This window comes from Phyllostomus discolor, chromosome 9 (genome assembly GCF_004126475.2).
Source record: "Phyllostomus discolor isolate MPI-MPIP mPhyDis1 chromosome 9, mPhyDis1.pri.v3, whole genome shotgun sequence".
NCBI classification, from domain to species: Eukaryota; Metazoa; Chordata; class Mammalia; order Chiroptera; family Phyllostomidae; genus Phyllostomus; species Phyllostomus discolor.
In genome coordinates, this window is record NC_040911.2 from 40,635,862 (window position 1) to 40,658,618 (window position 22,757).

At 39.7% G+C, this 22,757-nt stretch overlaps 1 long non-coding RNA gene and 1 pseudogene across 1 annotated transcript; one reads left to right on the forward strand and one right to left on the reverse strand.

The window, feature by feature from the left end:
- Window positions 1–1,133: 1,133 nt before the first annotated feature.
- LOC118496889 lies at window positions 1,134–18,227 on the reverse strand. The gene is made up of 3 exons (XR_004899451.1): window positions 18,214–18,227; window positions 13,982–13,991; window positions 1,134–1,432 (listed from the first exon to the last, which is right to left on the reverse strand). It is a non-coding gene; the product is annotated as an uncharacterized LOC118496889 (long non-coding RNA).
- Window positions 18,228–20,393: 2,166 nt separating this feature from the next.
- Window positions 20,394–20,841, forward strand: LOC114506914 (annotated as a pseudogene).
- Window positions 20,842–22,757: the final 1,916 nt, after the last annotated feature.

A 22,757-nucleotide genomic window follows, 5' to 3' on the forward strand; every position in this document is an offset into this window, starting at 1 on the left:
TTTTTGCTTTGACCCCCCTCCACCTGGTCACCTGATTCTGCCCTTCTACCAGTCTGGATGAATGTGTCTATTTTAACTCCTTGGTTGTCTGACTTCCATACAGTTCAATTTTCTGTCAGTACTGGTTGCTTTTTGTTTCTAAATTTTTGTTGTGTTTATTTTGGTTGTGCAAGGAGGCACAGTGTGTCTCCACATATGCCTCCATTTGGCCAGAAGTCTTTACTTTTGCATATGTTTCATGAAAAGAAAATAATCTCATAATGGATGTTGATGAATTTCCCTATAATGACATTATAAACAAAAAATGCCTGTCTCTCTCATCATAACATTATAAACATTATATTTGCAACTTATTTGGTCTTAGTTTACCAGTTAGAAACCAAAAATATTTTACACAGAATTTCCATTATAAAGCATTTTCTTCATTGTGTATGAAAAATCAAAGCAATGAAACTGAGGAAAGAATGAAGAAACAAAATGAAGGTGCAATAGCTGAGCTAACAAAATTACTTAAATTAGAATGGGCTGAAACATGAAGAATAGATTTCATTTTACCTTATGTAGCCTGAGGACTAAATATTTTGAACTTTTCAGTTGTGCATTAATGCTTGGAGATATTTGTAAATCCTACAGATAGCCCTCTGAAGAACTTAGGAAAGAATGTTCATATCTGCAGAGCACCATCTCAGACCATTCCAGAAGTTAAGAATGCAGGACTGATTCTTCTCAAGAATGTACTTTTTACTATAAGAAGTCTGTACTTTTTTGTTTGAACACTCTGGGTATTACCTGGTGGTGTTAACAGATTTGCAAATCTTATGACCCATCAATTACTTTGTTATTTAATTCTAGGGAAATATCTTGATTCATTTTCTCAGTCAGCAAAATGAAGTGATTTCCCAGTTTCTCTTACTGAGTCAACAGTAGTAAATCACATTGTTACTAAAGAAATGCTTACTGTACTGAGTGAGACAAAGAAATAAAAGAATATATTCTATTTTTAGAAGCTTAATAGCTGGAGTATTATACTTAAACATAAATAAGAACTCATCTTTGATACATGCTAATAAAGAGCATAGAAAATAATATCTTTGGAAATTTAGATGAGAAGATCTTAGTAGGTTGAAGCAGTTGAAAAGTGCTTTGAAAAGTTATGTAATAGAGTGGTCTGGCCAAATCAGTGGAGAAGGCATGGGGCAGGGAGAAAACCCTGAGGTGAACTTGAAGATTAGAAGCAGCTTTCCCTCCCTGCAAAGGATGGAAATTGCCTGGGGCCAGCCAGACAGCTTGTGGCTGGTCATAAGGGAGCTTGAACAGAGCATGCATGAGTGGCAACTTTGTCCCCTTTTACACCGCGGTGGCCAGAAGAGGGGCAAAGGCAAACATGGCTGACAGTGGCCCTCACTGGTTGAAAAGCTGGACATTCCCACGGCTTCTGGAGTGTATGGAATAATGGAAGAGGACTTTTAAACAGAAGGCAGACAGAAGCTCACTGTCTTGGCTTGGGGGCTCTGGCTCTCTTGGCTTCTTGGGCTCTTGCTTCACTGCTCATGAATGGGAGCACTCATGCCAGGCCCACCTGGGGTTTAGGCCCCACAAGGTTGGAAGTCAGCTCCCCAAGGTAGGTTGCCACACTGGGATTCGTGCTTCGCCAGGCTCTAGCCTTTGGGACACTACGACCCAGTGCAGCAAGGCACACAGGTCCAAGATTACTTCCTTTCTCTCACCCTGACAGCAGCACTCAGAGACTGAAAGCATCACAAGGAGGTAGGAGGTGGGAAGTTCTCACGGATGGATATTCCCCTGCACGACCTTCTGGAGTGATGAGGTGTACTCCTGACCCTGAGCAAGAGCGAGAGAGGGAGAGCAAGATGATGGTGACTCTGAAACCCACAATTACACACTCCAGAAAAGATGGAGACTTGATTGCATGGCTAGTTTAAGCTCCAAAAGGATAGATAAGCAATAATGGGGAACTTTTGGGTGTGGCTTTGATTTGCAATTAGTTTGGGAGCAAGGAAGGTTCTACTTCTTGCAGAAGAGAGGGGTTCAGAGCAGGAATTCTCCCAGCAACACCTCACCAAAAATTGGAAACCTTGTTAACAAGAACTGATTTCCTCCCACACAAATCTTTGTGTTATGTGTATACACAGCAATGAGTGGCTGGACCCCATGCTGACCAGTGCCTGGTTACAGTTTGTGGGACGTAATTGGGAAAGACAATTTCATAAAAGCATTCCCCAAAGAGAAAGTGATGGCTTAGGCAGTTTCAGGGCCAAAAATGTCCCTGATAGTGGAGTGCTAAACATGGCCAAAAGTAAAGGGTTTGTGCTGGGGTAGAGCAGGAGATAAAGGTGCTTGATAATTCAACATTTATAACTTTTGAAAACACAAGTTTTTCTATCAAATGCTTCTAGCTCTCATTTTACTAAACTTTTATGGGTGGGGGCCTTTATCTTATCTGCCCTTGTATTTTCAGTGCCTCTCACAGTACTGAGATAGGGTATGTGGCCAAATAACTGTAACTGATAAAGGCTACAGGGACTAGCAAGGAAGACCAACCCAAAACACATTACAGCTTAGAATTTGCAGAAGACCAGCTTGATCTAATTTCACCTTGTAGTCACCCCTAGCCTCATTATACACTCTTACTACACAATAACATAGTAAAGGATGTACCCCACGCTGCTGTGATTGGAGACAGAAAGTCCGTGTAAGGACACACATGGCAAACAGGGCTCTTCCAAGGAGTCTCCACTTGCCTCTTGGAAAACTCCTGAATACTCCTCCCCCTTACTGAACACCTTACTCCTCAATTAAATGAAACTCAATAAAGAAGTAAATCCCACTAGGGAGGGGCTGCTCTGTGGAGTAACTACTTTCTGTTTCACTGCTTCCCTAATAAACTGCCTTTCACTTTAAACTCTATTCTGGCTCAATTTTAAACTGTTTCCTGGGCAAAGCTAAGAACCCACTGTGGGTCATGGACCTTTGGGTCCCCAGACCTCTGTAATACTTGCATCAGTACTTTCTAGCCTCACAAAGAAAAGGCACTCTAAATATTCGTTGAATGAATAAATGAGTATCATTTGTTCATTAAGTGAATTACTCAAGATCAAACGACTAGTGTTAGTTATGACTGTAATAAAGCATTGTTTTTATCCTATTCAGATATGAGTTATAAAATATTACAGAATCATTATTTTTCCATTCTCCTTATCTTTTTGATGGACCTTAAGAAGTTTGTAGTGGTCAGGGTTCTCCAGAGAAATGGAATCAATAGGATGTGTGTGTGTGTGGTGGTAGTGGGGCAGATTATAAGGAATTGGCTCATGCAAATGTGGAGGCTGACAAGTCCCAAGATCCACAGGGTGAGTCAGTGAACCTGATACAAAACAGCCAATGGTGTAGTTCTGTTACAGGGTGCAGCCAAGAGGGGGGACCCCAAATAGGCATTTGAAATGGGGTCCAGAACTTAAGGTGTCCAGGAGAGTTTGGGATGTCTTCATCCCCCCCCCCCCCCGCCCCAGGGTGTGGGTTGGAGGAAGGGACAAATGGAGCAGGGCCATTGAGAGCTGTTTAGCATAGCAATAGCCTTGCAGCTAAGCTCTGGCATGGTCGTGGTCGTTTGGCATATCTCTAACCTTTGACTGGTTGCATAGATATGTTAAGTAGCTGTGATCAGCTCTAAGCCAGGGGAATGGAAGTAACTTCCCCACCCAGATGTAACTGGGGGGGGCGGGTCCCCTGAGTTACAGCGCCTGCCCAAACTCATGATGGCAGCCCAGTAAAGCTGGAAGGATACGAGTTCTGGCATGTGAAGCCGAGTGTGGGAGGAGTCGGAAATGAGACTGCAGAGGAAGATTGGCCGTGGGGATTTAAAACCCAGAATTGATGGCCATTGAGAGGAGGAGAGCCATGCACAGCCCTGAGAAGGTGAACCATATGCAGCCCTGAGAGAGAGAGAACCATGTGGCTGTGGAGGTGCAGAGAGGATCACAGCCATTGGAGAGAGAGCCACACAGCTTTAGCAGAGTGAAGACTCCCGCAGCCCTGAGAGAGGGAGAACTACACGGCCTTGGCAGAGTGGGGACTCCCATGGCCCTGGGAGAGAGGATCACGTGCCTTTGCCAGAGTGGGGACCCCCCCCACCCCCCGCAGCTTTAGAAGGGGGAACCACCACCTGGTTTTAGCAGAGGTCCTGGCGACTCAGCTGAGGGTGCCGGGAACCCAGGGAGGTCTCCCAGTCAAGATGGAGTACTAACTGGGAAGAACCAGAGGACTGCCTGAGCCATGGACTTCTATTTCCTTTCCTGAGATATGGTACTCTGGACTGGGCAAAGGGGGAAGGAAGGAAGGACTGTGTCTGTTTGTGGGTGTTTTTAGGGACTTTAGGATTTTTTTTGATAAGGACATTAGGTCACTACTTTAAGTTAGTATAGCATTAAATAAACATTTCCTTTCCTTTTCATGAATCTCTGGCATTGAGAGACGTCTTTCCTCTGGCGGCGGACATAACGGACCTGGGGACTTCTTTCAATAATAGTATATCATCCCAGGCCCCCCTTGTTTTGTTTCTGTAACAGTTCCAGCATGAGTTTGAAGGCCAGGGAGAGCTGATGTTTCAGTTGTAGTCCAAAGAAGAGAGCCAATGTCCCAGCTTGTTTGCAGTCAGGCAGGAGGAATTCTTCTTTACTTGGGGGAGGGTCAAGTTTTATGTTCTATTCGGGTCTTCACCTGAGTGGATTGGGGCCACTTACATTAGGGAGGGTAATCTGCTTTACTCAGTCTAGTCATTTAAATGTTAATCTCACCAAGAAACACACTCAAAGACTCACCCATAATAATGTTTGACCAAATATCTTGGCATCCCATGGCCCAGGTAAGTTGATACATAAAATTAACCACCACAAAGCTTTACCATTCACAACTAATGTGATCAAATTTATTCTATGAAAGCATCATGGTCTATATAATTCTAAACATGTATTTATACAAGTTCCTTTTGTTGAGATAGTACAGCATGGTGGTAAAGAACACCTCTGCTCAGGTTCAAATGCTAGTTACCAGATGTATGAATCTGACAAGTTACTTCTCTTAGTGTCAGTTTCTTTATGTATAAATTGGGAATAAAAATTGGCTACTATCTATAAATAAATAAAGCCACTTTAAAATAGGATCTGAGCTGCATTCCCAGAAGAATTGATGTGCACATCTTATGCCTTAAACCATTACACTGAACCTAAAGCAGCACTGTGTCCCAAAGAACTATTTGCAAGGATAACAGGAAAGCAGATATTATGACTACTGGACTGATGACAATGGGACTAAAACTTAAAAAACATTGTTTATGAACTTCCAGCCAAGATGGAGGTATAAGTACACACACTGTGCCTCCTCACACAACCAAAATAAGGACAACAAAAATTTAGAAACAAAATAACAACCAGAACTGACAGAAAATTGAACTGTATGGAAGTCAGACAACCAAGGAGTTAAAATGGATACATTAATCCAGACCGGTAGGAAGGGCAGAGTCGGGCAGCTGGGTGGAGAGGGGTCATGGCACAAAAAGCAGTGGCACTGGGCACCCAAGGCAACCCAGGCGTGCAAGACAGCAGCGGGCAGACCCTGGGTGCCCAGGCAGCAGCTGGCAGACCCTGAGCATGGGGTGGCAATGGGCAGACGCAGTGAGATGGCGATTGTGAAGCAAGGCACTGTGTGCCAGTTGGCTGGCTGACCCAGTGGTCTCATATTCCTGCACAGATAAACCAGGTGAAACTGTAGAACGTAACAGACTGGGCAACCCAGGGTCCCAGCTCCAGGGAAATAAAGCCTCAAAATACCAATTGAAAACACCTGTGGGGGTTGAGGTGCTGGGAGAAACTCCCAGCCTCACAGGAGAGTTCATTAGACAGATGACCCACAGGGTCCTAGAACATACACAAACCCACACACCCAGGAATCAGCACCAGAAGGGCCCAATTTGCTTGGGGGGAGCAGGGGAAGTAACTGACATCCAGCAGAGAGTGGAGCAAGCCCCATTGTTCCCTCTCAGACCCCACCCCCACATACAGCAATACAACCCAGTGACTGTGTTGCCCTGCCCTGGTGAACACCTAAGGCTCTGCCCCTCACTACATAACTAGCACATCAAGACAAAAAAATCGGCCCAGATGAAAGAACAGATCAAAGCTCCAGAACAAATACAACTAAGTGATGAAGATATAGTCAACCTATCAGATGCACAGTTCAAAGCACTGGTGATCAGGATGCTGACAAAATTGGTTGAATTTGGTTGAAAATTAGAGGAAAAAAATGAAGACTATGCTAAGTGAAATAAAGGAAAATGTACAGGGAACCAATAGTGATGGTAAGGAAACTGGGACTGAAATCAACAGTGTGGACCAGAAGGAAGAAAGAAACAACCAAACAGAAAAGAATGAAGAAACAAGAATTCAAAAACATGAGGAGAGGCTTAGGAACCTCCAGGACATCTTTAAACATTCCAACATCTGAATTATAGGGGTAGCAGAAGGGGAAGAGGAAGAGCAACAAATTGCAAACTTATTTGAACAAATATTAAAGGAGAACTTCCCCAATCTGGCAAGGGAAATAGAATTCCAGGAAGTCCAGGAAGCTCAGAGTCCCAAAGAAGTTGGACTCAAGGAGAAACACACCAAGGTACATCATAGTTACATTAGTCAGGGTAAAAATGAAGGAGAGCATCCTAGAAGCAGCAAAAGATAAGGAGACAGTAACCTACAAAGGAGTTCCCATCAGACTGTCAGCTGATTTCTCAAAAGAGACCTTGCAGGCAAGAAGGGGCTGGAAAGAAGTATTCCAAGTTGTGAAAGGCAAGGACCTCCATCCAAGATTGCTCTATCCAGCAAAGCTTTCATTTAGAATGGAAGGGCAGAGAAAGTGCTTCTCAGATAAGTTCAAGTTAAAAGAGTTCATCATCACCAAGCCCTTATTTTATGAAATGTTAAAGAGACTTATCTAAGAAAAAGATCAAAACATGTACAGTAAAATGACAGCAAACTCACAATTATTAACAATCACACCTAAAACAAAAACAAAAACCAACTAAGCAAACAACTAGAACAGGACCAGAACCACAGAAATGGAGACCACATGGAGGGTTAGCAATAGGGAAGTGGGAGGAGGAGAGAGGGGGATAAGGTACAGCGAGTAAGTAGCATAGATGGTACTACTATGTAGAAAATAGACAGGGGGAGGGTAAGAATTGTATGGGAAATATAGAAGCTAAAGAATTTATGACACATGGACATGAACTAAAGGTGGGGAATGTGGGTGGGAGACAGTGTGCAGGGTGGAGGGGAGTGAAGGGGGGGAATGGGACAACTGCAATAGCATGATCAATAAAATATATTTTTTAAAAAAACATTGTTTAGGATTAATATCACTATATTAGCTTATCTGCACCAACAGGAATGCCTTCCTACTATTGATGTAATTGTTCCCCTTCCCTTTCTCAGGAAAATCCCTCACCTTGGTTTCCTAAGCAGAACACTTGTGGTTTTCTGCCTGAATCTGCTTCTTAAATAGCTTTTCTTCTTTTCTGCTTCCTTCTCCTCCTCCCTCTCCTCTTTTCTCTTCTTCCTCTGTTTCTCCTTCTTCTCCTCTTTCTTATTTCTCTCCTTCTTCCTCTACCTCTTCTTCTTCTTCATAATTTTTTGATCTCAAATACATGCCCGTCACCTCTCACTTCGGGTTATTTTTAAGTTATCATATCTAATAAGAAATATTGATAAAAATTTAATAAATGTGGCATGCCACTACTATTTCTTTGATTCTGTCAAATAAACATTCATTTAAAATATCAAATTATATTTTTAATTTTAAACACTCAAAATAATAATACTCTTCCAAGGCCTTTTATTTTATATATATTCTACCTTTTAATTCCTAGTTTAATGCCTGATACATAGTAAGCACATGATAAACATTTTAAGAATACTTAATATTATTGAGTCAGGAAAAAATATAACTTAGGGTATTTGAATTCTGTAACCCTAAATATATTAACAATATTAAAAATATTTTGCATTCTTAAAAATAAAAAATTTGAGAATAACTGGTTTCTTCTTTTGCACAAGTATTAACTTGATTTGAAATGAAACATTTGGAGAAATTGTAATAGCAGAGGCAGATAATTTCATTAATTTAATATTTGTTAATTATGTTGTCTTATAAACCTAAAACAGTTCCCCTAAACTAAAGATGATGTGAACTTTTAGTTAATCCAATCAATAATGAATTTTTTTGCAAAACATCTTTAAATCTCAGTGGCATAAATATAATGATAATAATGCCTTACATCGAATAACACTTTATAATGTTCAAATTATTTGAACATTCTATCACATATGATTCTTACAACAATCTTAAAGAGTGGGTAAGTAGATATCACTATCCCCATTTTACATGTGAGCAAACTGAGGAATGAGAGATTCAAAATAGTATGCCCAGTACCAAGCATCAAATGAGTAAGTTGGAAACTTTTAACTTAGCATACTTTCTAATACACCAATCTAATTGGACTAAATTCAAAACTTTTAAGTAAAAAATGCTGACAGTTTTTTTAAGAAGTGATTTTGTTGCAATACATGTGATTATTAGGCAGTATTTAGCCTATGTTAAAAATCTCAAATTTTTATATTAATAGGAATGCAAAATGGACCTTTTTATAACACATCAATACTGGGAGATTATAATCACAGTAACTAATTTTATACTCGAGTTTGGTTCACTAAGTAATATTATATACTCTAGATGAAAGCTTTTCTCATATTAAAGTTAGAGTCTTGGGTTTGACACAACTACCTTTTTCTATGGTAGTATAATACATTTTCCTTATTGACATACTATTTATTGTATTGTCTTAAATTCATTCAAAAATATACTTTTAAAGGAGTGTGGTTTGCAATAGAAATAATAGTTTTTGTAAGTTGGTGTAGGATTTATATCCTTAATACCAATCTGACTCAAATTTTTTTTTGAAGTTGTAAATCTTGATAAGATAATGAAATAATTAGAATTACCCCCAAGCCTGCCACTCTGATGGTGAAGTTATTTGATATCATTGAATAATTTTCTATTTCTTCAGTCTGTAAAGAAAAGTAAATTCCAGTAAGCTTCCCAAAGCCCCAAATTGAATGGCTTCCTGGTAATTTTGAATTTAACGACCATGTCTTTCACTTCTTTTATATCCCTCTTACAATACTCAGAACAATGCCATGCCTGTAGAAGGTGCTTAATGTGATCTAGAGCAATGAATACACACGTGAAGTTGGTTTGGAAGAGACGTGGGAAAGTCTGGGTTAGAGGAACAGGAATACTCTCTTTGTTCAAAGTACAGATGAATAGATACCTCAACACTGAAACTTCAAAAATGACAATCCTGTGTAGCAATTGGTGAAAATAAGCAGGCATAAAGGGAAAATGACAGAGAGGCAGGCACAGAGGCAGTTCAAGGAAATGAAGGCAAACTTTGACCATGAGACAAGGGAGAGCTGGGGAAGGGAATGATGTCATCAGAACAACAGTAGAGGAAGACAGTTTTGGCAGCAGCTTTTGAATAGACTTTGAAGAAAAAAAATTAGAGAGAGGGGAAAAAGGAAACGGGAAAAGGAAATCTGCTCAAAACTCAGCATGACATTTGCAGTGGGTGGGGAGCTTCCTGTCACAGCTTGATGTTTGGAACATCTGGTCACCTTGTATAATGAGACCTTAGAAACTTAAGCTTTCTCAAGTGATTGAATTAGAATATGCATGGACTGCATGGCCTAATAGTCATTGCCAGTAGACAGGCCTTTCTGAAGACAGAAAGAAAAAATACAGATGGAAAACACACAGAGCAAACTCCTGCTAGTTTTCTGATGTAAGTATTCAAATTTGTTAATGTACACACATGCTTATGTGTTTTTGGAATTTACTGTTTTTGTGTTAAACAAAGTGTTATAAGTTCTGTTTGAATTTAATGGTCTCAAAGGATGAAATTGCGCTAATAGATTTACAGATTCCATACTTTCCTTTATTTATAATATAGGCCAAGGTTTTTCACAGCACAATTGTGCCCTCTAGTGTTCTTAGCATTTAATGACGGCTACTTCGGAGTTAAAAACGGACTTACAATGAGTAGGGAAACTATTTATGCACCCACTTGATCATCTGAAGGCTAATTACTGTATGAAAGTTTAAGAATGTGGCTTTATTATGGTCACAAATAAACCACCTAATCTCAGTGGCTTAAAAAACAAACCTATTTCTCAGAAGGTCCAGTGCAGGCTGGCTGGGTCTCCGTACAAGCAACCTCTTGGGGATCTAGACTTCCTGTATCTTGTGATCTCTTTCACCTTCTCACCTGCCAAAGTCACGAGGATGGGAAATAGAGAGATAGATCAGGCACACTGGCTTCTAACTGCTTTGGCCAGGAAGCGACACATGTCACCCTGTTGCTTCCTACCTACCGGCCAGAACTAAGCATGTGACTTCAGCCGAAAGGCAAGGGAGCCTGAGAAAGTGGAGAAGCACAGGGATGTCCTGGGGACAGTAACTGCCTCTGCTGAAGCTCCTATAAGAACAACTGGGAAAGAACCTACTGAATATTCTAAATTTATTATTTTGGGAAATGTTTTTGATTAGAAGTTTTCCAGTAGGAAGGTAGTCAGTCAAAAAGAGAATAAGGCAGCGACTTTAATATTTATAATTCTTCATTTTTCTGTCTGACACTCAAAATTAAATGTCTTGTTTGTATAACAGCAGAAGTGTAGGGATAGATACTTATATCAGAATTTCTATTCTGATTGACTTTTGTATTAAAATAAAGTGTCTCTTATGTCCCTGTTGTTTAAGAAAACTATCTTCCCTGCATCTATTCCTTAGATGTGTTATAATTTTGTTTTTAAATATTCTTTCTAACTTTAATTTGGATATATTTGAAAGCTATTCCCCTAACTGTTCTCCTTACTGATATTCCATCCTTGAGAAGTATATTACATATATTTATGAAAGTTTATAAATTATACATATTAGAGAAATACAGGGTGGGTCAAAAGTAGGTTTACAATTATTCATGTGGAAAATAATACAATAATTAATAAATAATAATATAAGACCAGACTCTGTGTTTTACAACTGTAAACCTATTTCTGCCCCACCCTGTATATACTTAAGGAAACTATAGTTGTTTTTTAATTATTGAGCTTAGTGGATTTTGTTTTGATTTTTTTCATTATGGTAAAATATACATAACATGGAATTTACCACCTTAACCATTTCTTAAAAATCCTCACCTGAGGATATGTTTGTTTTAGACAGAGGAAGGGAGAGAGACAAACATTATGTAATAGAGAAACATCAATTGGTTGCCTCCTGTATATACCCTGACTGGGGATCAAACCCATAACCTAGGTGTGTGCCCTGACAGGGGATTAAACCTGCAACCTTCTGGTATATGGGATGGTGTTCCAGCCAACTGAACAACCCAGCCAGGGCCCACTTTAACCATTTTTAAGTGTGTAGTTCAGTGGCATTAAATACATTCACATTGTTGTGCAATTATCACCATTGTCCATCCCTGAAACTTTTTTTATCCTGAACTAAAACTCTGTATCCATTAAATACTAACTACCACCCCTCCATAATCTATAGCACATCTTGATTAGAAGGACATCAAGTGTTCAACCCATATTGTCTGTGTCCTCTTAGTCTATATATCTGATATAGCTTACTATTCTTACTTTTTATTACATCTGGTGAAGCTCCACTTTTGAAAGTAAATCAATTACAGTATTTGGCTTCCAGTTACATTACTAAGATTTCCTTTTTCTACTTTGATATCCTAAAAGACTGATTTTTTTAAATAAGTTATTTCAAATATGGAGATGATGTGGAGTAGTAGGCACTTCACCACCAGTTTTACCATGTTTCTAAAAGTTTTTTCATATATCTATTATAATTTTATTGCTAATAATGTTATTAACCTTCACATAATAAAGATAGGTACTAGGAGCCATTCTAAGTATTTGATACACATAAATACATGATTAGGCTAGTTTTTGAAATAGGAAACACAGGAGAAAAAGAAGGGTAGAAAGAAGGAAAAAGATAACTCAGGTTTTGGACATGTGGGCTTTCAGGTACCAGAGGAAAGAGGATGTCTCATGGGAGATAGTGGTGGGAAATGCGAACTTGAGCCAGAAGTCAAGAGCACTGCCAGGGCTGGAGGTGGGTTGGGAATGAATAAAGGGTGTGGAAGAGCTGCAGCTGTGGAACAAATGAGATTGCCAAGGGAGAGGGAGAATGCAATACCCACTTAGCCCAGCACCAGCCCTGAGCTGAGCTCGAGGTAGGAGTAGGGATTCATCAGGCAGAAAGACAGGAAAAGACATTTCTGATGAAGGAAATAGTGATAGCATGGAGCCTGCATGGTCCCTGGTAACCTCTGTTGTACTTTTGTCTCCCTGAATTTGAGTGTTTGGATACCTCACGTGAGCAGACTGTGCATATTTCCCTGCCATGTCTGGCTTATTAGGAGCAGTGGTTCTTATCCGGGCTAGGCAGCCACATCGCTGGAGGAGCTTTGAAAAAGTACAAATGTCTGAGCTCCAGAATGAGAGATTCTGACTCACGTGGTCTGAGGTAGGGTTCAAATTCCTGCATTGAAAAAACCAAGAGCAAACACCTGCTGTGGAAGGAGAAGACCAGAGGAGGATCGTGTCCCAAGGTAATGGAGGCGAGGCTGAGGGTCAGGGGAATGGCCAACTAGGAAAAGGTGCCTCAGGAGAGGGTTAGGAGGTTAAGGACTTCCAAGCAGTCACTAGGTTTGACAAACAAGTTTTTATCAGAAGCTTAAGGGGAACAGTTTCAGTAGAAGGATAAGGAAGAACAATTGGTGGAGCAATCCTCTGGGACACTGCAGAAAGCGGGGTCAAAATTATGGGTAGAAAGGGGAAGGATTCAAGGATGAGTGGAGATGCAGATAAATTATGAAAGAGAGGGAATGCAAATGGAGAGACTAGATGCCTGCCACTTGCAGTTTTCCAAGTAAAGTTGCCAGCACACTCATGGGAGGCCACAGCTTCAGAAATTAAGAATGCAAACTCTGGGGCCAGATCTCGAGGCTCAAATTCTGGTTCTGCGATCTTTATGCTTCAGTTTTTCATCTGTCAATGGGGATCTTTAAATACTATTTTCTGTTCTGTAGGGCTGTTGTGACAGTTAAAATCACAGTATGGCAATGTTCTTCAGTCAGCACCTGGCACACAGTAGGGACTCAGGTTTGTTAACAGCCACGGAGGCGAAGATGGGGCTTGATGCCTGGGCACCTCTGAGGGGGATGGAAAAAAAAATGCCAGCTGGAGCTGAAAAGGGGTTTCTGATCAGTCACTGAGTTCCTTGGAGGAATTCAGCAGCAGCAAGAAGCAAAAGCAGGGAATCAGCAAGGTAAAGTTCCAAGAGGTTTAGTGGCTGTGAAAGAAGTGGAAATGCAGTGGAGAGAAAGTTATGGGTTGAGAGAGAAATTCAGTAGGACACTTTTTACACCTCCGGCTTCAAAGTTCATTCCTTCCCATCGATATGTTTCAAACTCCGAGGAGCCTGGTGATTCCTCAAAGATGCCTCAGGGAAAAATTCTGTCCACCAGAATTTCCAGGTAATGGAGAGACTGACTCCATTATCGTGCTGGAAGGGTTGGGGGAAAAGGGTGTGGAGGGGTGGAAGAAGTATGTGTTTCTTTGTAAAATTTCATTGGAAAAAAAGGGCATTTCTGTTGTTTGCCTGCTTATTTGTTTTGGTTTGTAAACCACTGCCTTTTGGTGGAAGGAATTTGGGATTGAGGAGGTGGAGATACGGACTTTGACCCTGTGCTATCCAAGGCAGCCTTGTGGTTTGCTCCCTTTCTTTCAGTCTCAGCTTTCTCATTTTGTGAAAGCAGTGGGTTGCACTACAAGACGATTTCTGCTCTTTCCGATGCCGGTGCTGAGCTCTGAGACTCAGCCGCGCTGCGTTTTTGGAGGTTTGTGTGCGCCACCCTGTGGTAAAACGGATAATGCTGTCAACAGGCTGGAGGAAACTGAAAACCCAGGGAATCAAGGCAGCTTTCTAGGCGGGCTTTAATTTCTGTACGGAAAAATCTCTCTCCAGGGACAGGCAGCCCTATTCAGGGTAAGAGTGCTCTTTTGTTAAAATAAATTGAGGATGAGCTAGACATGGAGCAGTAGCCAGCATCTCATTATGGCACCAGAATAACTCATCAACACGTGAATAATTTATGATATGCTCAGCCTGTTGGAGAGAGAACGCTGATAACATTAGCAAATCTGCTTACTTCAGCTCAATTTTTCTTTATTGAAACAGTGACCTTGAAAACGACTCCATCCTCATATTCAGGCCTATCTCACGAATTTCCCAGTGTAGTAGTAAAACTGCTCTGTGTGTGTGCTGCATACAGCTATATCGCAGCACTTTTGAGCTAAAATAAAGTCAGGGTCACTCCATAATGAGGCACAACAGCTTCTTTGTCCCTAAAGTATTTTTTTAAATGACTGATTAGTAATACTGGAGATCCAGGTACAATTCTGAAGGTTATTGGAACAAAAGCTTCTGGGGGTGGCCTTGGACGAGGAAGTTCCTACCCGTGAGCAGAGAGGGTGTCTGCAACAAAGCTGTTGGGAAACAAATACAGTGAAATGATAACAGAACAGCAGTCAGAGGGAGTTTTTCTGTCATTGTGATAATCCCTGAACCCTTGAAAAATGAGATCCATGACTTTAGTTTTGGACTATACAAGGGGGACCCCCCAAAATGGAATGTATTTAAACATAAAAATAGTGTCTTTATTCTTACATGTTTAAATATCAGTCATCTTCAAAGTACAATACTCTCCATTTGATGCAATACACCCATTGAGACATTTTTTCCACTGCTCAAAAACAGTTTTTGAACTCGTTGGTTTTGATGACTTTTAGAGCTTTGCTGTTTTTTTGTTTCAGCTCTTCCACGTTGGAAAAATGTTTCCCTTTGAGGACTTTTTTCATCTGGGACTTTTTTCACCTAGTGGCAAAACAAACCACTAGGGTGAGATTGGGTGAATAGGGAGGTCGGGGTACAGGGATCATGCTGTTTTTGGTCAAAAACTGCTGAACACTCAGTGTGGTGTGGGTAGGTGCACTCGTAAATTACCCATCGTGAAGTGGGCAAAAGCTCTGAAAGTCTTAAAAAAAAAATTCACCGAAGCCAAACACAGCCTTTCAAAACAATGCCAGCTGGAACACTGATACAGATGGGTTCCTAGAACACTGACCTAGTAGGGGAAGCCTGTATTACAAGAGTCCCGCCCTCCAAAAGATAATTTTGTTTATTTTGCCTCCCCTTGTGTATACCCACCCTGTAGTTTAAACCCCACTTGTCTTTTTTTCCCCTCCAGCAAAGCTTCAGACTAAAATATTACCCTCTAAGGAGTTAGTTTCAAAAATTGCTCAGAAGAGCTCCTTTTTTAAATACTTAGTCATTTTATTTACTCTATGACAAGATTTGTGGATTTAAAGCTATAGCATCCAAAATTTATTTTGGCTGATATCAAACCAATCAACCACTTTTCTAATTTTATAGGTCAGTCTTATACTCCTTTCCTTGAACATCTTGCCCCTCAATCTCAGCTGTAACTGCTCAGAGCAAATATTGTACAGCACATCATGAGAAACTTAAACTCTCCACCCCCATTCTTAAATGTTTATGACATTTGTACTGATTCACATTTCCTTCTCATTTCACAGAAAAAGGGGTGCACCCTCCACTTGTGTTCTGGATCCCACAATCTCTTACCTTATCTACCAACTATCATTCTTTTCCATATTTTCAACTTTTCCTCCTAAGCATGTAGTTATGCATGTTTTGCATCTTTAAACAAAGAAGCAAACTTGACCCCATGCTCCACTTTAGTTACTTGTTTAGTGTGTCCTCTTTTGGTCTGAGCCAACCCTCTAACAGAGGAGGAATGTTCTGTATCTCCACTTCCAAATCTCATAATTTCTCAAATGATAGTAATAAGGCTTCCACATCAACCGTGCCACTGAAAGTACTCCTCCAAAGTTACCACTGCCAGATTCAATGGACACTTTTCAGGTCCCTCTTACTTACTCAGTGTAATGATGCCTGAACAACCAGACCCTCATGTTGTGATTTCCTTTCCCGAACAACACTGAGCTCAGTTTCTCTACTCATTACATGTCTCAAAGGGCTAATCTGGTATCTCTAGTGACATCACATTAATGAAGGTCAGAAAGTCAAATCTTAATTACTGTGCTAGATGTCAAAATGTAAAATTTAGCTTAAAAAAACAACCCCACAAAAATCTCTTTGTGGCATTTAACATCACAGACTACGTTCATCTTTTATTAATTAATTGATTTATTTATTTTTATCCTCACCCAAGGACATGCTTGTTGATTTTAGAGAGAGGGGAAGGGAGGAAGAAAGAGGAGAGAAACACTCATGTGAGAGAGAAACATAGATTGGTTGCCTTTCAGACATGCCCAGACCAGCAGCTAAACCTGCAACCCAGGCATGTGCCCTGACTAGGCAGGATGACACCCAACCAACTGAGGCACACCAGTCAGGGCTACCTTTATCTTTTTCTTAAAAGATTTTATTTATTTATTTTTAGAGAGAGGGGAGTGGAAAGAGAAAGGGAGGGACAGAAATATGGATGTGAGAGAGAAATGTTGATTGGTTGGCTCTCAAATGCACCCCGACCTGGGACTGAACCTGCAGCCCAGGTGTGTGCCCTGACTGGGAATCAGACTGGTGGCCTTTAGCTTTGTGGATGATGCTCAACCAGCTGAGTGACACCTGTCAGGGTTACTTTCATCTTTTAATTGTCTCCTCAATTGGCTTTGTTGACACCCCTCTTCCAGACTTTTCTCTGTCTGCTTTAGAAATTCCTTTGCAGTTTCCTTTTAGGGATGTGTGTGTGTGTGTGTATGTGTGTGTGTGTGTGTGTGAAATTCATTGAGTACCTTCAAAGTGCCAGACACAGTAATAGTTTGCACACATTATCTCATTTAATCTTTAGAACAACCTTATAAGGTAGGTGTTTTTAAGCCTCATTTTATATGATGAACTTAAAACTCATAGAGGTTAATAACTTTCTGAGTAACAGATTCATACCCAGGGTCATCTGTCTTCAGAGGTCAAGCTCTTCTGCTGTTGCAGTGCTTCTTCTTTATCCTGCTTCTGGAAGTCTAATGTGCCTGAAGGCTCTGTGCATAGGTCTCTCACTTTCCCCAGGGAGTATCATTCCCACCTGGGATTCAGTGACTATTTTTATGCTCACACACGTGAAGCCACTTTGTGCACTGTCACTCCACATAAATCACTGTCCCCTGGGCACATCTAAATCCATTTGCCACAGGCTTCTCAATCTCCACTTGCTCAAAGTCTTTTTTGTTTAATTGTGGAAAGAAAACCTAACACGAGCTTTTAAAAATTTTAATTTCATATGTCAATTATATCTCAGTAAAACTGGGGGGAAAAGAGAAATGTCCCCATATATATTGGGTTGGCCAAAAAGATCATTTTTTTTCTGTAAGATGACTACACTACTGCTTAATTATTTTTAACTTTATTTGAAACAATTTTGTTAGATTGCACTGTGACAGCTGTCATATTGGTGTGCACTTAAAAATATTTATCAAAATTATTAAATTTTTGGTAGCCATTTTAATATTGAAGATGGAAGAAAATGTACAAACATTTCCAGTGTATTATGCTTTATTATTTCAAGAAATATAAAAACATAATCAAAATGCAAAAAAGATTTGTGCAGTGTGTAGAAAAGGTGGTGTGACTGATAGAATGTGTCAAAAGTGGTTTGTGAAGTTTCATGCTGAGTATTTCTTGCTGGATGATGCTCTGCAGTTGAAGTTGATAGCAATCAAATTGAGACATTAATTGAGAACAGTCAACACTATACCACATGGGAGATAGCTGACATACTTAAAATATCCAAATCAGTTAAGTTATTGGTGAAAATTGAAAAAATCTGTCTTTTATTTTATGGAAAACATCATACAGTTGTTTTGGCCAACCCAATATTATATATATATAATATAATATATATAACATATATTATAGATAATATTGTATATAATATAATATATATAAAAATATATTTTTGGTGCCCACTGCAGTGCCTGGGCCATAGTAGATGCTCAATAAATATTTATTGAATAGATGACTGAATAAATGGATGAATGAGTAAAAAAATAATTTAAGTGTATACTAATGTTGACTATAATCAATGTCTTATCAAAGCCCACAGAATCCTATAGGTAGAGACATTACCACTCCCAACCTCACTGCATCCTGCTCTTCTACTCATTCACAGCACTCCAGCCACACCAACCTACTTTTTGTTCTTCAAACACACCAACTGCATTTCTGCTTCAAGGCTGTTGCACATGCTGTTCTCTTTTACTGCAATGCTCTCATCACAGCTTACTTCACAGCTGGCTCCTTCCTATACTTCATGTCTCAGCTTAATTGCTATCTCCTCAGAGAAACTTTCCTGACCATCCTATCTGTAGAAGTCTTTCTTGATTCAGGTTTTTTGATTGCATCATCTTTTGTAATAATTTTGTCTTTGCTTGGTTATTGTCTGTATGCTCCCACTAAAACATAAGCCCCTTGAAGTCAATTCACTTGCCCACAGCCACCAGGAAGATCAATACATGGGTGCCTAGCTGAGGTGGGTGAATTCCCTAAAATCTAGTTTACCTCTATTTACTCACCAGAAGCACTGTCTTTAAAAAAAATTGTACCAAGATATCATCCAGGCTGGAAATAGACATGATTTTGCCTCTCTTGATCAATAGTTCATTTCCAGAGCCTAGAACAGGGACTGATACTTATTGGACTCTCACAAAATATTTATTGAATAGATGAAAAGGAGTTATGTCACTGCAGTATGGCCTTATATAACAGGGGCTCCCCCAAACCAGGAATTATCTTCTGGAGGACGGGCCCCCTGTAGTACAGACTTCCCTCACTAGATGAGTGTTCTAGGAACCCATGTGTATCAGTGTACCAGTTGGTGTTATTGTAAGAGGCTACATTCAGCTTCAGTGAATTTTTTTGAAGACTCTTTTAGCCTGTTTGCCTATTTCACAATGGGTGGTTAACATGTGCACCTGCCCTCACTGTGCTGAGAGTTCAGCAGTTCTTGGCCAAAAATGGCCTGACCCCTGTGCCCCACCCTCCCTGTTCACCCGGTTTCACCACCTAGTGACTGTTTTTTGTTTCCCCAGATGAAATAAAGTCCTGAAAGTGAAATGTTTTGCTGATGTGTAAGAGGTGAAACAAAAAATGGCAGGAGCACTAAAAGGCATCAAAACTGATAAGTTCAAAAACTGTTTTGAGCAGTGGAAAAAAGCATCTCGATAGGCATATTGCATCAAATGTAGAGTACTTTGAAGGTGACTGAAATTTAAACATGAAAGAATAAATATTCTTTCTACACAGTTTTTTATCAATAAATTCCAAGTTTTTGGGGTCCCCCCTTGCATTAGAAGATAACCAATGAGTCCTTAACATTGAAAAGTCTTCTTCATTCCTTAAAAAATTAAAAAGGAAATTGTCTTATGACTCAGGGATTTCACATCTCAGACTATATCCTAAGAAACCTGAGACACTAACTTGAAAGAATATATGCACCCCTGTGTTCATTGTAGCATTACTTATAGTAACCAAGATATGGAAGCAACCCAAGTGCCCATAAAAATGCTGTGGTACATATACACAACAGAATACTACTGGGTCATAAAAATGAATGAAATCTTACCTTTTGCAACAGCATGGTGGACCTATGGTGTATTATGCTAAGTGAAGTAAATAAAGACCATATGATTGCATTTTTATGTGGAATCTAAAGAAAAAACAAACAAATAAAATAGAAATAGACTCATAAATACAAAGAACAGACTGACAATTGACAGAGGGCAGGGGTTCAGGGCTGAATGAAAAAGGTGAAAGGATTAAGAAGTACAAACTGAGCCCTGGCTGGTGTAGCTCAGTGGATTGAGTGCAGACTGTGAACCAAAGTGTCGCAGGTTCGATTCCCAGTCAGGCCACATACCTGGGTTGCAGGCCACGGCCCCTAGCAACTGCACATTGATATTTTTCTCTCTCTCTCTCTTTCTCCCTCCCTTCCCTCTCTAAAAATAAATAAATAAAATCTTAAAAAAATAAAATAAAGACAGAGAAAATTGACTAAAATATATATATATAAAAAAAGAAGTGCAAACTGGATTTCCAGTGGAGGAGTGAGCTGAGAGGTGGTGTGGTCGGAGACTGATAGTGCTTGCAGCATGGCTGGCCAACTGACTGAAGAGCAGATTGTACAATTAAGAGAACCTTTTCCACTATTTGACAATGACAGCAATGGAAATATAACAACAAAGGAATTGGGAACTTGAATGAGGGTCTTTGGCCGAACCCCACAGAAGCAGAGTTAATGTACATGATTAAGGAAGTGGATGCTGATGGTAACGGTACAGTTGATTCTTGGAATTTCTGACAATCATGGCAAGAACAATGAAAGACACAGACAGTGAAGAAGCAATTAGAGAAGTATCCATGTGTTTGATAAGGACGGCATTGGCTCTATTAGTGCTGCAGAGCTTTGTCATGTGATGAAAAACCTTGGAGAGAAGTTAACAGGTGAAGAGTTTGATTAAGATGATTAGGCAAGCAGATATTGACAGTGGTGGTGAGGTAAACTATGAAGAGTTTGTACAAATGATCATAGCAAAGTAAAAACATTGTACAGAATGTTAAATTTCTTGTCCAAAAATGTTTATTGCTTTTCTTTGCTTATCAGAAGAGGGCAAAGGGAGAAAAGTTGAGAAAACTGAAATAGAACACCAATAAAAAATCATAAAAATATACATGTATAGTAATTAGGACTTCATTCCTCCATGTTTTTTTCCCCTTATCTTACTGTCATTATCCTGAAACCTTATTTTAGAAAACTGATGAAGTAACATGTTGCATGTGGCTTACTCTGACTATATCTAAGCCCTTCTGCCCATTTAAACTTAGGTGGAGTTGGTTAAATGAGGGAACATCTGGGTTATGCCTTTTTAAAACTAGTTTTTTAAAGGAACTGTGAGCATGTTGTTGAAGTGTGGAGTTGAAACTCTGTGTGGCCTATAAACAGTCAACAATATATTTGGCTGTGTATAATGCATACCCACATTTTGTGCACATCACACACAGGATTATCATATCCTTATTATACCCATGGTATGTAATCCTTGTGCCAGAGTATAAAGCACATCCTTATTTTTCCCTCAAAAATTTGGGTAAAGTGCACATTATACAACAGCAAAATACAGTGTTCAAAATTTGCATTATTGCAAAATGGGTGTACTTTCCAGGTACTCATACACTATTTTTTTGTACTGCTGGTCCTATAGCAGAAAGGTTTTCTTTTATTGTTACTTGATTTTTAAATATTTTTAGCCACTTAAAGAAAATCAGCTTATGTTTGCCTCAAATCCATTCCAAGTTGTATATTTGTTTTACAATAATTTTTTTTTACCCCTAGCCCTCAAAGAAGTAGAAGTTTGTAGTTACAGAATAGTCACAGAGATGTAAATTACAGTGTAAGGAATATAGTCAACAATATCATAATAACTGTGTATTGGGCCAGGTGGGTACTTGAAATATTGGGGGAACCACTCTGTAAAGTACATGATTGTCTAACCACTATGATGTACATCAGAAACTAATACAGAATAGTAATGAATGTATACTGTAATTGAAAAAAAAAATGAGTCTTCAGATGGGTTCTGTTACAGGTACAATAAAATAAAAAATCTTAACATGGCCCACTGGGTTGGGCAAGCCCTACCACCAGCCTGTATCAACAGCCTCATTTCAGGCCACCCTGCCCCTTGATGGCTATTATAAATTGCAATAGTTCTCACCCACTTCACAAAAGACAGCCCATCCCAGGTATCTTTTGATAACTAAATTCTGATTACATGTCCAGAGATCACAAAACACAAGGAATGCTGTTTCTTGCTATGTTTCAACTTACATGAAGAGATAGTTTGTATTTCAGGACTCAAAGATTCCTTGAACATGTGCATTTTCCCACATATCATAGGATGGCTTTTGATGAAACTTTACAAAATACTGCCTAGCAACATTAGTTTCCTCAGGTCATGTGATCAAATTTCCCCATGAATGGTTCCTTGTCATTTTTTTTTTTTGTGGATATCGACTTAACTGGGAATTTTGTACCAATTTTAGAGTTTCTTTGACATATCCTTTGATAGCTATCTCAATCACTCAGTCCCTTAAAGTAATATCTCCTTAGATTTCTCTTTGTAGATGACCCTGCTCTTTTACTAGATTCTCACCCTCACCTAATCCTATTTCACCAATCATATAACCACCTACTTCTGGCTGACTTCTTATTGTGTCCTTTTTCCTCTCCATTTTTACAAGTGGTGGCCACCAGTCCAAGGGAGACTTCTGATCCTGGTGGCAACAGTATTGCAGCAAACTCTGGAATCACTTTCAAGCTCCCTGGGCAAATGATATGTTTTCTTTCTAGTTATGAGGGTGATTGGGAATTGATTTCCTAATGACTCAAATTCCTCTTTGCAATGTGAGAGGAGGGGAAGAAAAGTCAAAAACCCTGGCCTCTAAACTCCCTCTTA